The following is a 16,219-nucleotide window of genomic DNA, read 5'->3' as shown; positions in this document are numbered from 1 at the left end:
ATCCAAACTATTATCTATTTTGTTATTTTCAATTAAAAACTATGTTTATTAAAAATTCTTTTTGCATATTTGAGAATTTGACAAAACTATGAAGATGAATAGTGTTTGAAATTGAATAAATAATTCAAAACTATTTTCTATTTTCAAAATTAATTATTTTGACTATCCAAACTATTAACTATTTTGTTATTTTCAATTAAAAACTATGTTTATTAAAATTCTTTTTGCATATTTGAGAATTTGACAAAACTATGAAAATGAAAAGTGTTTGAAATTGAATAAATAATTCAAAACTATTTTCTATTTTAAAAATTAATTATTTTGACTATCCAAACTATTAACTATTTTGTTATTTTCAATTAAAAACTATGTTTATTAAAATTCTTTTTTGCATATTTGAGAATTTGACAAAACTATGATAATGAAAAGTGTTTGAAATTGAATAAATAATTCAAAACTATTTTCTATTTTCAAAATTAATTATTTTGACTATCCAAACTATTAACTATTTTGTTATTTTCAATTAAAAACTATGTTTATTAAAATTCTTTTTGCATATTTGAGAATTTGACAAAACTATGATAATGAAAAGTGTTTGAAATTGAATAAATAACTCAAAACTATTTTCTATTTTCAAAAGTAATTATTTTGACTATCCAAACTATTAACTATAGTGTTATTTTCAATTAAAAACTATGTTTATTAAAATTCGTTTTGTATATTTGAGAATTTGACAAAACTATGATAATGAAAAGTGTTTGAAATTGAATAAATAATTCAAAACTATTTTCTATTTTCAAAAGTAATTATTTTGACTATCCAAACTATTAACTATTTTGTTATTTTCAATTAAAAACTATGTTTATTAAAATTCTTTTTGCATATTTGAGAATTTGACAAAACTATGATAATGAAAAGTGTTTGAAATTGAATAAATAATTCAAAAATATTTTCTATTTTCAAAATTAATTATTTTGACTATCCGAACTATTAACTATTTTGTTATTTTCAATTAAAAACTATTTTTTTAATCTAGTTGACCCTGAAATTGAAAAGCACTACAAATGAACTCTGAAAATGTGGAAAGTTGGCATGCTATCATCATTTCACCCACATAGCATGTGTTAAAAAGTTGAGAGGGCTACGACAAAAACTGGATGCACTTCGTGCACAAAACGGACAATCTCTCTCGAAGTATCACGGTTTCGAACAAGAACTCATCTCTTACAAAGGGATTTTATTTTTTTAAACTTAGTTGAACTCCATACTTTTTTTGTGTTCAAAATGCACCATTCAAAGGCACATCACAAAATTTCAACAATTTCTGACTTCATTTGGTATTCTTCGTGAATTTACTTATTTTTTTGAGCTAGTTGACCCTAAAAGTGAAAAGCACTACAACTGAACTCTGAAAATGTTGAAAGTTGGCATGCTATCATCATTTTAACCACATAGCATGTGTTAAAAAGTTGAGAGGGCTACGACAAAAACTGGATGCACTTCGTGTACAAAACGGACAATCTCTCTCGAAGTATGAGGGTTTCGAACGAGAACTCATCTCTTACAAAGGGATTTCATTTTTTGAACTTATTTGAACTCCATCTTTTGTGCGTTCAAAATGCACCATTCAAAGGCACATCACAAAATTTCAACAATTTCTGACTTAATTTGGTATTTTTCGTACATTTACTTATTTTTTTTGAGCTAGTTGACCCTGAAATTGAAAATCACTACAAATGAACTCTGAAAATGTTGAAAGTTGGCATGCTATCATCATTTCGCCCACATAGCATGTGTTAAAAAGTTGAGAGGGCTACGACAAAAACTGGATGCACGTCGTGTACAAAACGGACAATCTCTCTCGAAGTATTAGGGTTTCGAACGAGAACTCATCTCTTACAAAGGGATTTCATTTTTTAAATTTATTTGAACTCCATACTTTTTGTGTGTTAAAAATGCACCATTCAAAGGCACATCACAAAATTTCAACAATTTCTAACTTCATTTGGTATTCTTCGTGCATTTACTTATTGTTTTTGAGCTAGTTGACCCTGAAATTGAAAAGCACTACAAATGAACTCTGAAAATGTTGAAAGTTGGCATGCTATCATCATTTCACCCACATAGCATGTGTTAAAAAGTTGAGAGGACTACGACAAAAACTGGATGCACTTCGTGTACAAAACGGACAATCTCTCTCGAAGTATTAGGGTTTCGAACGAGAACTCATCTCTTACAAAGGGATTTCATTTTTTTGAACTTATTTGAACTCCATACTTTTTGTGTGTTCAAAATGCACCATTCAAAGGCACATCACAAAATTTCAACAATTCCTGACTTCATTTGGTATTCTTCGTGCATTTACTTTTTTTTTTTTGAGCTAGTTGACCCTGAAATTGAAAAGCACTACAAATGAACTCTGAAAATGTTGAAAGTTGGCATGCTATCATCATTTCGCCCACATAGCATGTGTTAAAAAGTTGAGAGGGCTACGACAAAAACTGGATGCACGTCGTGTACAAAACGGACAATCTCTCTCGAAGTATCAGGGTTTCGAACGAGAACTCATCTCTTACAAAGGGATTTCCTTTTTTGAACTTATTTGAACTCCATACTTTTTGTGTGTTAAAAATGCACCATTCAAAGGCACATCACAAAATTTCAACAATTTCTGACTTCATTTGGTATTCTTCGTGCATTTACTTATTGTTTTTGAGCTAGTTGACCCTGAAATTGAAAAGCACTACAAATGAACTCTGAAAATGTTGAAAGTTGGCATGCTATCATAATTTCACCCACATAGCATGTGTTAAAAAGTTGAGAGGGCTACGACAAAAACTGGATGCACTTCGTGTACAAAACAGACAATCTCTCTCGAAGTATTAGGGTTTCGAACGAGAACTCATCTCTTACAAAGGGATTTCATTTTTTTGAACTTATTTGAACTCCATACTTTTTGTGTGTTCAAAATGCACCATTCAAAGGCACATCACAAAATTTCAACAATTTCTGACTTCATTTGGTATTCTTCATGCATTTACTTATTTTTTTTGAGCTAGTTGACCTTGAAATTGAAAAGCACTACAAATGAACTCTGAAAATGTTGAAAGTTGGCATGCTATCATCATTTCACCCACATAGCATGTGTTAAAAAGTTGAGAGGGCTACGACAAAAACTGGATGCACTTTGTGTACAAAACGGACAATCTCTCTCGAAGTATGAGCGTTTCGAACGAGAACTCATCTCTTACAAAGGTTTATTAAAATTCTTTTTGCATATTTGAGAATTTGACAAAACTATGAAAATGAAAAGTGTTTGAAATTTAGTACATTCCATACATGCATTACATAAAAGGTTTAATACATTATTACATTATTGCACCAATATTCCTATCTATTATTTCTGTTTTCTTGTGGGTCGTAGCCATGGAGAATCTTCATCATTCAGTAGGATGCTTGGGTCAGTTTTCACTTTGAAGGGCGGAATTTCATGAAACTTATTATAATCTTCTCACATGTGTGTCTTGTCATCTACTCCCACGATGTTTCTTTTCCCTGAAAGAACTATGTGGCGTTTTGGCTCATCAGACGATATCTTCTTTTGTTGATTTCTTTTTCTCGTTTTTGTAGACATGTCCTTCACATAGAAAACCTGAGCGACATCATTGGCTAGGACAAATGGTTCGTCCATGTACGCAAGATTGTTGAGATCCACTGTTGCCATGCCGTACTTTTGGTCTACAACTACCCCGCCTCCTGTCAGCTTCATCCATTTGCACCGAAACAAAGGGATCTTAAAAGTAGGTCCATAGTCAAGTTCCCATATCTCCTCTATGTACCCGTAATATGTTTCCAAACAGTGCTCATTCTCATCTGTTGCATCAAAGCGGACACCATTATTTTGGTTGGTGCTCTTTTTATCTTGGGCAACCGTGTAAAATGTATTCCCATTTATCTCATACCCTTGGAAAGTACATATAGTCGAAGATGGTGGCCTGGCCAAACAGTACAGCTGATCTCCAACGGTGTCGTCATTCATGAGATGTGTCTGCAACCAACTGCCGAAAGTCTTCTCGTGTTCCCCTTCAATCCAAGAGTCAGCCTTCCCCGGGTTTTCGGAGCGTAGAATATTCTTGTGTCTCACGATATACGGAGCCACCACGATGGAATTGTGTAGAACAGTGTAGTGTGCTTGAGAGAAAGAATGCCCGTCCATACATACTTTTGCTTTCCTTCCTAGTGTGCCTTTTCCTGTTAGCCTACCCTCATACCGAGATTCAGGAGCACCAATCGGCTTAAGGTCAGGAAGAAAGTCCACACAAAACTCAATGACCTCCTCTGTTCCATAGCCCTTGGAGATGCTTCTTTCTGGCCTAGCACGGTTATGAACATATTTCTTTAAGACTCCCATGAACCTCTCGAAGGGGAACATATTGTGTAGAAACACAGGACCGAGAATTCTAATCTCTTCGACTAGGTGAACTAGGAGGTGTGTCATTATATTGAAGAAGGATGGCGGGAACAACAACTCAAAGCTGACCAGATATTGGACCACATCAATCTGTAACCCTGATAGACTATCTCGATCGATTACCTTCTGAGAAATTGCATTGAGGAATGCACATACCTTCACAATTGCCAGGCGAACATTTTCTGGTAGAATTCCCCTCAATGCAACCGGAAGCAATTGCGTCATAAGCACGTGGCAGTCATGAGACTTTAGGTTTTGGAATTTTTTGTCTTTCATATTTAGGATTCCCTTTATATTCGACGAGAAGCCAGTCGGGACCTTGATACTGAAAAGGACTTCAAAGAAGATTTCCTTCTCTTCCTTAGTAAGAGCGTAGCTGGCACGCCCTTGAAACTGCCCTAGATGCATGCCATCTCTTCCTTTATGACATTCCTGGTCCTCCCGTGCTTCCGGTGTATCTTTTGACTTCCCATACAAGCCCAGGAAGCCTAGAATATTCACGCAGAGATTCTTCGTCAGGTGCATCACGTCGATTGCCGAGCGGAACTCATGGACTTCCCAGTAGGGTAGCTCCCAAAATATAGATTTCTTCTTCCACGTGGGTACGCGCTTATGAGGGCCGTTCGGAACAGGTTGGCTGCCAGGACCCTTTCCAAAGATTACTTTTAAATCTTTGACCATATCAAATACTTCAGCACCAGTACGGATGAGAGGCTTCCCCCGGGGTTCTGCCTTGACATTGAAATGCTTGCCTTTTTTCTTTAAGGGATGCTTGGGCGGAAGAAAACGATGATTGTACGGGTACACATTCTTCCTACATTTGTCCAGATATATACTTTCTATCTGATCCAAACAGTGTGTGCATGCATTGTATCCCTTGTATGACTGTCCTAAAATGTTACTAAGAGCAGGCCAATCATTGATGGTTACTAAAAGCAACGCTCGAAGGTCAAATTCCTATTGTTTGTGCTCGTCCCACACACGTACACGTGGTTCGGCCCAGAGCTGTAAAAGTTCATCAACTAATGGCCTTAGGTACACATCAATATCGTTGTCGGGTTGCTTTGGACCTTGGATAAGCATTGGCATCATAATGAACTTCCGCTTCATGCACAACCAAGGAGGAAGGTTGTAGATACATAGAGTAACGGGCCAGGTGCTGTGACTGCAACTCTGCTCCCCAAAAGGATTCATGCCATCTGTACTCAGACCTAACCATAAGTTCCTTGCGTCAGCTGAAAATCTCGGGAACTCTCTCTCGATTTTTCTCCACTGCCGACCATCAGCGGTGTGCCTCAACTTATTGTCTTTCATACGATCTTCCATGTGCCATCGCAACAACTTCGCATGATCTTTATTTCTGAACAGACGTTTCAACCGTGGTATTATAGGAGCATACCACATCACCTTGGCAGGAACCCTCTTCCTGGGTGGCTCGCCCTCAATATCACCAGGGTCATCTTTTCTGATCTTATACCGCAATGCAGTGCATACCGGGTATTTATCCATATTCTCGTACTTCTCACCGCGGTAGAGGATGCAGTCATTAGGGCATGCATGTATCTTCTGCACATCTAATCCTAGAGGGCAGACAAGCTTCTTTGCTTCATACGTGCTGGCGGGAAATTCGTTCTTTCTTGGAAGCATCTTCTTCATCAGTACCAGCAACTTTTCGAATGACGAGTCAGTCACACCGGCCTCTGCCTTCCACTTCAGCAATTCCAGTGTGCTACCCAGCTTCTTCTGGCCATCTTCACAAGTTGGGTACAACAATTTGTTGTGGTCCTGTAACATCTGCTCGAACTGCAACCTCTCCTTTTCTGTGTCGCAACCTCGCTGTGCATCAGAAATGACCCGGCCAAGATCATCAACGGGCTCATCTGGTTCCCGTTCTTCATCCCGATCTTCTTCTTCATTGTCTTCCATTGCGGTATCTGCATACTCAGGGAACATAGATCGGTAGTTGTCATCATCGTTCTCTTCTTCTTCATCGTCGTCTTCCATCATAACCCCTCTTTCTTCGTGCTTGGTCCAAACATTATAGCCCGACATAAAACCGTACCGAAGCAGGTGGCTCTAAATGACTCTTGAGGAAGTGTAATCCTTCTCATTCTGACATTCAACACATGGACAAAACATAAAGCCACCACCATGCTTGTTCGCATTGGCTGCATCTCGAAAAGTATGCACGCCTTCACTGTAAGCGGTTGTGCGTCGATCACCGTACATCCATGGATGCCTCATCTGCGTTATACGACAATATATCAAATACAACCACGATCCTAAAAATTAGTACCACACGGTCTAAACAAGGAAATATAGTTGCTAACCTTTTAGAATAAGTAGAAATAAAGAGGAAGAGGTTTAAGCGTGGCTCAGGCATCTCATATCGTAGTTGTGTTCGCTGAACTGAAGCGGCATCGCTCTAACACACATTTCAACAAACACCTCTAGTGCATCAAAAAAATGGAGAGCTAGCACACACCCACACTCTTCCATCCAAGAAAAATGCAAGGAAGAGGGGAGAGGGGGGTTGTGCTATATATAGGCAGAGGACTTTAGTCCCGGTTTGAGACACAAACCGGGACTAAAGGTGGCGCACATGCGGGCTGCACACCGCGTAGCCCTTTAGTCCCGGTTTGGGACACAAACCGGGACTAAAGGCTCCTTACGGGCCAGGACCAAAGCCTCGTGGGAGGCATTGCGATTTGGGGCGACGTGGCCGGGCCTTTAGTCCCGGCCCAGAGGCAGGCCGGACTAAAGGGTCCAGGCCAAAGGCCCGTTTTCCACTAGTGCTCCCTCTCCAGCATGAATGCAACTCCGCTCCCCGTGCTGCTTCATACCGGTTCAGAGTGGATGTTGTCGATCACTGGAGCCGGCATTGAAGCGGCGCGCCGGACGAGAACATCTTGATATTCATGATTGTTCATTGTGAGAGAGACTTGACCATACGGGACGGGATGACTCTCTATGTATTCAAACCGGATACAAACTCTTCGCCTACCGCCATTAAATGAGCATCATGGCCAAGAAACCTACTCCGGCGTTCGGGCTCACACGACCCGCCGCTTGGCCTAGCCGATGCATGTTATTTAAGCGTGTGAGTCCTAGCAAGATCCGCATGACTCCACCTCTGCTTCGGATCCTCCTTCATGCACCACCTCTTCCATGGCTGCAAGTTGTAGAGCTATGTGGGGTAGACTTTCAATGGAGCAGAAGAATAAGATGGCCGACATTACGACCGACTAGTCAGCCCGATGTGTGATATAGAGAGAGGTTTTTATGCCGGCGAACTCGTTGGAGGTCAGGGATGACGACAAGATGATAGACAAGGTGTATGACGACGAGCCGGCACCATCGTCTTCACCAGTCCATGGGGACATAATCATGGACTAGGTGCGGGCACAACTCAATGTTGTAATGGCGAAAGAGCATCCGACATCGACATTCTGGCAGGCGTGGGAGGATCAATGCTACAACCCCAAGCTCACGGAGGGGCAAATTGTTTGCGAGCAGGTGAAGGGGAATGCCATTACGACCATGGCAATAGACGATTTGGACTTTTTGGGTGAACAACAGACGTTGTACGAGGACATCCGCAACGGTCGTGACATCCGCCGCCAGTGATGGCGGCTGCGCATCTTTCGTCGAGAAAGGGAACCCTTGTTAATGGATATCAACGCAATGGAAGACGAAGAGGAGGAAGAGGCGCATGACGCCCGCATGGTTCACGTCGGCCACAACGATCATGAGGTTAGCCCATCCAGGTCCAACACCGTCCCCGCGATGGACCCTAACATGAAAATGTAGGAGCTGGCACACAGAAGCGGCCATGTATGGTGTCCCGTATGGGCCGTGTGTCATGACTTATTCTTCCCCTCGTATGGCTTCACTTCCCGAGGCTCACGACCGTTGAGCTTGTCGTACATGAAAAGACACGACGTGGAACACGGATGCCCCCGTGGCAGGCGAAGATTTAAATCTGGTTAAAATAAGTGACATATTCTTGCCTTATTTGAAATATGTCAAGAATATAATGAATTCGGTCTGGTTTATATGAAAATCGTTTGGCTTGTTCAAATTCACTTCAAAATATATGTGGACACAGTTGGATGACCACCTTTCCGTATCATTGTCCCCAAAAGCATCCATAGACAAACACTTTATCCATTTTAGGGATCCACATTAAAGATGCTCAAAGAACATCTCTAGCAGACCTGTTAAAACGATAAAATGTAAAACTGAGATAAGGGTTAAAAAAAAGGTATTTTAAGGGTTTATTTCAGCTATAGCTGAACAGATACTGTAAAAATAAACTGTAAAACTGGGATAAGAACTCCTTCCTCTAGCCCGGCCGGCACCGCCCCTTCCCCCAGCTGGCCGCACCGCGCCCCGTCGCCACGCTGGCCCTGCCTAGCCCCGCTTGTCATGCCCCGTTGCCTGTAGGCCACACCCCATCGCCCGCCGGCCGAGCCGTGCCCCTTTTTCGGTCGCGTCGGGCGGATTCTAACGGCCAAGCTAAGGTCACGGGAGGCCACGACAAGGTCGATTTCATCCAATTCAAAACCGGCGACGATCGATTTCGCTGTCCAGCGGTCTTTTCTGGTGTGTGATGATGAATTCTGGCGAGTTTTTGGCGGATTCCGCCAAATTCCGCGAGAGCGTGTTTGCTCTGACGAGGTTTGATCGCTATATGGGGCATCCTCGGTTCGGCCTTTCAGCCTTCAAATATAAGGGTCTCGGATGTAGATTGTCAGTGTCCTTTAATAAAATTACAGGTTGGACCACTTTTACCATTTTTATTTTGCACATTTTTTCGACCAAAATCTTAAAACGTAAAAATTATAATGGTTTAAACGTTTTTAAGGGTCTACTAGATATGCTCTAACCACCTTGGGAAAATAAGCTAGACCCTCCACCCCCGAGCCCTTTGCATGAAGGAAAAACTTTGTTTTTGCCACTCCAGTATTTACCCACTTTACTTATACTACTCTAGATTTTTACATTCCACTTTTGCCACGCTTTGTTTGTCACAATACATCACAATTGCCATTCCGTGACAAAAACAATAATTTTAGAGTGATAATTGTGATACATTGTGAAAAGCTAAGAGTGGCAGAAGTGAAGTAAAAAAATTATTGATTTTGCCACGAAATGACATTTGTGATGTATTCTCAAAAGCTAAGAGTGGAAAAGTGAGATATCAAGTTTTAGAATGCCATAAACAAAATGAACAAAAATTAAAGTGACAAAACAAAGTTTTCCTTTGCAAGCAAGAGTAAGAGGCCCATCATGCGTGCAAGATAACTTGCAACGCAGCATGAGCGTTAAACAGTTGCACTTGCACCCAAGCACCGGCAGGCGGCATGCGGCACATCTATCTATCCATCTATTAGATCGACTAGTTGAATGCCCGTACGTTGTTACGGAACAAAAAAAAAAGATGAGTCAAATAATTGTTTTTATTTGAAAGTGTATATCCAACATGATGTATATTCATTAATACTTCCTCCGTTCCTTTATATAAGGTGTATTTGTTTTTTTATAAACATCCATAATATAAGGTGCATTTTTTTAATTTCTCATTGTTCTAAGGCTTCATAGGACAAGCGCACCAGAACAACAACCACCACCGATGAAGCGATGCGTAGATTGAAAGGATCCAACCTGAAGACACATAAACATAGACGAACAAAGAACAGATCCGAGTAGATCCATCAAAGGCAAACATCGAGACACCCCTCCAAATGCTCTCTAAAGAGACACGCCATCAGAACAAGGGTTAGGCGGGAAGCATCTTATTCTATCTTCAGCGAACCGCCATCATCTCGTCTTCCTAAGCAGGACACATTCACAAACAAAATAAAAAAGAAACATCTAAAGCGGAGCCCTCCCGCAAGAAAGTGCGAGGATCTACCGTCGTCCCATGTCCCTAGGGCCATCGGAGAATAGGCAAACCTCCGACGGTGTCGACAGGAGACAAAGGAACCCTAGCTTTTCTAGAGGGCGTGGCGACTCTTCGTGTGTGTAGCATTGCATGTACTTTCCCTATAGGCGCAACCACCTCACGTCACTCGAATATATTTTCTCGCATCATATGTTATATTAGGTTTTTCCTAATTCCAACTTGTTAATTAAGTTCACACAAATCAACATCAAAGATATCAGATCAATATCATCACGTGCATTAAGAAATAAGTTCTTACAGTATAGTTTTATTTGGCATCGACGAGGAGGGTCGTTCTGGCTTTAGGAAGCATACAGGGACGAGGAGGGTCGTTCTGGCTTTAGGGAGCTGTGGGTGTAGCAGGTGTGCTCTCGCACTCAAAAGAATTTTCAGTACGCGATGGGTTCTGTTCTTTCTAACTCAGTTATTGCTTGCCTTATCGTGACATCTTCTTTGCCATTGTGAGCACAACATGATTCGTTCGCCGTCATGCGCCTTGTTATGCCATTAATTGTGTTAAGAAATTAGTTTTAGTGAAGATCGAATGGTTTTTAGATTAGTTGGGGAATACATGAGTATTCTTTGTTCTGTAGTGTATTGTTAGTTAACTGAGACGTATGCAGTGGGGTTATGTTTATTGAAGAAACCTAATTAAATTTAAAATAAATATTTCTTTTTGGATGTCTATGTTAGTCTAACAAGCGTGCTTGACAGTTCTCATGCAAAAAAGGATAGCGTAGCTTTGTAGGTAAAAAACAAAATTAAGCATACCATTTGGAGGTAACATTATACGTTTGATTTTATTTTCCTCAAACGTCAACATGCTTAATCTTTTCTCCTAAAAATTTGCAGATAGCATTTGGGTGTGACAATGAGGACATCCAGATTTTTAAAAAATGGCTGAAATTTGAATGAAACATATTTGATGGGCAGGAGCATCTGCTCTCAAGAGACGAGTTGAATTTCTGGATGATATTATTTTTCTAATAAGTTACTCAAACTTAAACAAGTTTGGGTTGAGACAAAACCAATATGACTTATATTTTGCAAAGGATAGTACCAAATATATAACTTTACACGCTTGATACTCCTTGCTTTTTTATATACTTTGGAATTTCTTCCTGAAGGTAATCTCAACTATTGTTATTTGGCGACACCAAATATAACTTCAGTTTTCTCTCCGCTCTTTCTTTACTTGGTTTCCTAAAAGTATGCGATCCCTCTCGTGCGTTGCCACGGGATAACAAAATGTGCGTATCAAGAAAAATGTAATGTGACATGAGGAATAGACTATGCACATATGATATCTCATGGTCCTAAAGTGGTAGATAAATACATCTCATCGTCATCCTCTCTCATCCATCTTCTCGAGAGGAAACCTCCAATCCCTGTGTCTCGCGAGAGATTAAAATTTACGATGATATCTAATTTTATTGTATAGTATCAAATTTCAATAATTTTTTTTAGCTTCTATAAAGATTGTCACATGGGTAAAAAGGCCCGTGCGTTGCAACGGGAGAAAAAAATGTGCCTACACCCTCCCGTGAGGCTTGAGAATGAGACTCTGCCTTTCCCAATGAAAGACTCATTCATCGTGAACGGAAAAGTATTTTCCAAGGTGGATGCATGATTATAAACACAAAACTTAACTTATTCTAGAATAATTTTTTGGTTTTTGAATTAAAATTATACAAATACATCAATGCACATGTAAATATGTGAATACATATCACTATATCACATTCGAGAAAACAAAATATATCACCTGTAAATATGTGTTTTAGTGTTCTGTAGATTAGTTAGGGAATACATGGTTATGGATCAGGTGGTTTAATATCTCTGTGATGGTTGTTAAGGATCCTATTTATGACACAAAGTAACACTAAAAAGGTAAAAGAACCAGATTGGAAATCAATAAATCTGATCATATTTGGATACTGATGTCAACTATAGCACCCCAGTTGTCTGAGTTCACCACGAAGACATACTCCTTTCCCTGAGAGAAGATTGGCAAAATAGTAAGGACAATAATACGAAAGCGTTTGGATTCTGTAATCGAAGTTTTTTAAGAATTTAAGTGAACTCTTCATTTATCTTTTGTTGTTAAACAAGTCCCTACAGATGATGTACATCAGTACAGGTTGTAACTGGTTTGCGACCTTATAATTTAAGTCATAAGAAGCATACAGTACATAGATTTTTTGTGAACTTAAAAAATAAAACATGTTATGAAGATGCGATCACAAGGGCAAACTAATCTGTGTCCAAAAACAAAATTTGGATACTAAGGTTGTATGCGACCATTCAATCTGTCAAATTAATCTGTTCACCTACTTAGAAGGTTAAGTCATTTGTGCTCACCTGTGACAGTAAGGTATCAATTTTTGCACTGTTGTTCAAAGAGGGGAACACATCACCGTGGCTTGGGGGTACCTTCACATTCAAAAATAACAATATTAGACTTGAAAAAGTTATATGAAATAGTCAAGTCTGACAAAGTTGGATCAATAAAGCATAAAGGTGAAGCTAGTATTTAAAATGGCATAAAATGAAATGACCATCCATTGGTATTCCAAGAATAAGACAAGAATAGTTAAGAGAAACTAACCACCCATCCTTCCCTGTATGTCCTTTGCTTGGAAGCGGCAAGAAGTCCTCAGTAACAATGCGACGATATTGGCTCTGAGAGAAACATGTGTGTGTTAATTGACGCCGCAAGTAGTGGGGTAAAATGTGATATAATTGAAAAAGCAGATGAAGTTAAGCTAGCATACATGAGAGAACAAACTAATTTCACCAATTTATTATTGTAGTCTCTATGAAATGCATAACTCTACGTCTGCTACATATTGTATTAGATATGGTACTGCTAAAGTGATTCTTATATGAAAAAATATAGAACAGAGTGCAAAAACCTCCAGAAGGGAAATTAAAAAAAATTCCAACTTTGCCATGTTGAACACCAAGAGTATAAAAATGATACAGTGACACAAAATTGGTAGCAGTACAATTCGATGGCTCAAACTCATGTGTAGTGGTCCTAAAAGTTACAAGACTTGTATTCAGAAAATAAGAAAAATCAATAATATAGCTAAAGCACAAAAACGGATTAAAAATATAACTATGGATGGATTAAAGAACCAAATGGCTAGCTGATAGAGAGAAATTCCACATGCATTCTATTTTTTAAGTTGTGTTTCAGGTGCATTATTAGGCAATCAAAAGACCCTAAACGTACAAGCAGATTTAAGCAAACTAATTTAGATCATCAATAATCTTATAATACTGAGGGTTACAATGGAGTGGGAACATTTCATGCAACATGCAGAAGGTATACACATACTTGTGTGCAGCTCATCCAAAAAGAAGAAATTAAAATTGTATCTTGTCCAGTTTACATTTGTTTTGAACACCGGATGCTACTAAATAGAACAAAACTTTCAGGGCAAGAAATTCACCTGCCTATCAGGAGTTGTTCTAGGTCAATATAGGTAAGGAAGAATAAGAACTTTCCATCAGGAGTTGTTCTAGGGCAGCATGATCTCTACACTATCACATGAAGAAATGACATGTACAGACAACAACTCCACGCATTTATCACAAGAATATTGCAAGGCCAGAGGAATAAACAAAAACTGAAAAATCATCGATACTTGAGGGCCAATATCCTTGCATTATATTATGAACATCAGTATTAACAAATTCTCATTCCATGAATAGAGTGTAAACAACTAACGACATTTAATTAGTCAGATCCAGTATAAATCAGAACTTGCTTGGATGCTCCATAATTTCCTTGCCGAAACCATACTTGCTCTAGTAGAAACCAAATTGCTAGAAATTTATTTATCAAAGCATAATTTTTTTTTGCAAGTTATCAAAGAATAATATAATTGAAAGAAGTTGCAATACTTGATTTCTTATTGCTAATTTCTCCTAACTACCATATCACTTCTCTCTCACTTCGGTTTTACAAATAACTTGCTGAATATAACATGCTTCTACAAAATATGAAACTCTACTGGTTTTTTTTTTGTAAAATTTGAACACATAAACAATACCTCTGCATCTTAAAAATTATAAAAAAACTTGTTACGTAATTTTCCAATTTATTCGCTGGTAAACGTACCACGCTTTCTGGCACTCCTAGAGGGGCCAATGTGAGATTTCTTGGCGGCGACCTATCTTGGTATGATCTTTTGTCAAATCTCCACTCACCAATTTTCCCATATATCAGTACGCCCTGAAATTATTTCCCAAGATATTATCAAATACCCTGTGGTATGGCCGAAAGACCAAACGGATAGCCTTATGATTAGTAACATAATAGAGAGAAAATAATGGGGCCTTTACTTTCTACCATCAATCATATTCATTTCATATGAATGAGATCTATATAAAAAAGAATCACAGACTTGTGAATAGTAGGCCCTGATAAAAACCTTGAGTGTATAGTCACATCCATAGGTGAAGTGCATAATAAATGTATTGCCGAGCTTCTTATCAAATGGTGGCTGCATTTTTTAAGGGGTGTCGGTAGTAGCTCTACTCTAATCATGTCAATCAAGCATATTATTTTTAGTGCGTAAGTATATTTGCGGCAGAAAATCATAAGCCGCTTCATTACCTGGATCATGATATCTTTACGAAGGATATGTTGAACCCCACGCAATGCACTGGCAACATCATATGCATACCTAGAAGCCAAACAAAATCAACAAAAAAACTGGATTTATAACAAAGTAACAATGAGAAAATGTATTTATTAAATTCACACACAAGAAAATATAATTCTACATTTCCATAACCCATCCAAAAGCCTTATCAGTCTCTTGATCCTCTTTCATTTGTAGTGACACATTCATCCATGTGGGAGCGATCTTCTCAAGCAGAGTCTAAACATTCCTCCTATAACGAGAATTAAGTTAGATCTAGTAAAATGACTAACTGAAACACAAAGTCATGCAAAACCAAATAAATGGAATGCAGCTTCATATCATCCATGAGACTGCAATCTAAAGGGTGCCAGGTCAACTACAGTGAATTACCTTCTTAATGATTACAGGATAGTATTACCTACAGCCAATAGGGTTCACATTCGTGATAGGACCCCTTTCTTCAGGATAGTATTTCGTGATGATTTTCTCATGTTCGGATGGTGTAATGTAAAAGAAGGGGAATGCTGGTGGATCATTGTCAAAAGCTAAATTTGGTAAAGGTTTCACAAATATATGATCTGGTTCTGCCATCAGTATGTACCTGTGATATTCAACAGAAAAGAACAATTATAAAGACACACAGAGAAAAAAAATCCATGTTATGTATGCATGAATGTGACTAAATATGTTCCCATCTTACATCTAAACACCAACAACAACTTCTCTTGTTTCGCTTATTTTTGGTTAACCATGGATGTCTGGATGCCAAATCATAAAGTGCCTTCAGGAAGTTTAAAAGTAAACCATACTGAAAGTATTTAAACCTTAAGGGCATATCAGTCTTTACTTACTCTTCTTCAATCTTTGCCTGCTCCAGCCATTGTACAAATGCCCATGGCATGTTTAGGACTATATAGCCCTGCAGTTCAAGGAATACATTTTATGCAGTCAGTACCATTCAACTTTCGCAAGAACATAATCAACACATTTCTTCAGGAAAACCATTTCCTGTGTCCGGGTTCTACAAGAAGCAAGTTAAACCATAACAATTAATGAATAATAAAAAACACAAATAAAATGTAAGGGGAATGGTGGATGTGTCATTCTCTGTTAATAGTGCTAATCTCCTTAAATTTCTCATAT

General features: G+C 38.8%; 1 pseudogene; it reads right to left on the bottom strand.

Annotated features, from left to right (window-relative positions):
* Positions 1-12,342: 12,342 nt before the first annotated feature.
* LOC123428834 lies at positions 12,343-15,992 on the bottom strand (annotated as a pseudogene).
* Positions 15,993-16,219: the final 227 nt, after the last annotated feature.

This window comes from Hordeum vulgare, chromosome 2H (genome assembly GCF_904849725.1).
Source record: "Hordeum vulgare subsp. vulgare chromosome 2H, MorexV3_pseudomolecules_assembly, whole genome shotgun sequence".
Lineage (NCBI taxonomy): Eukaryota > Viridiplantae > Streptophyta > Magnoliopsida > Poales > Poaceae > Hordeum > Hordeum vulgare.
The sequence above is the reverse complement of the archived record's forward strand: the minus strand, read 5'-3'. Positions and strand labels throughout refer to the sequence as shown.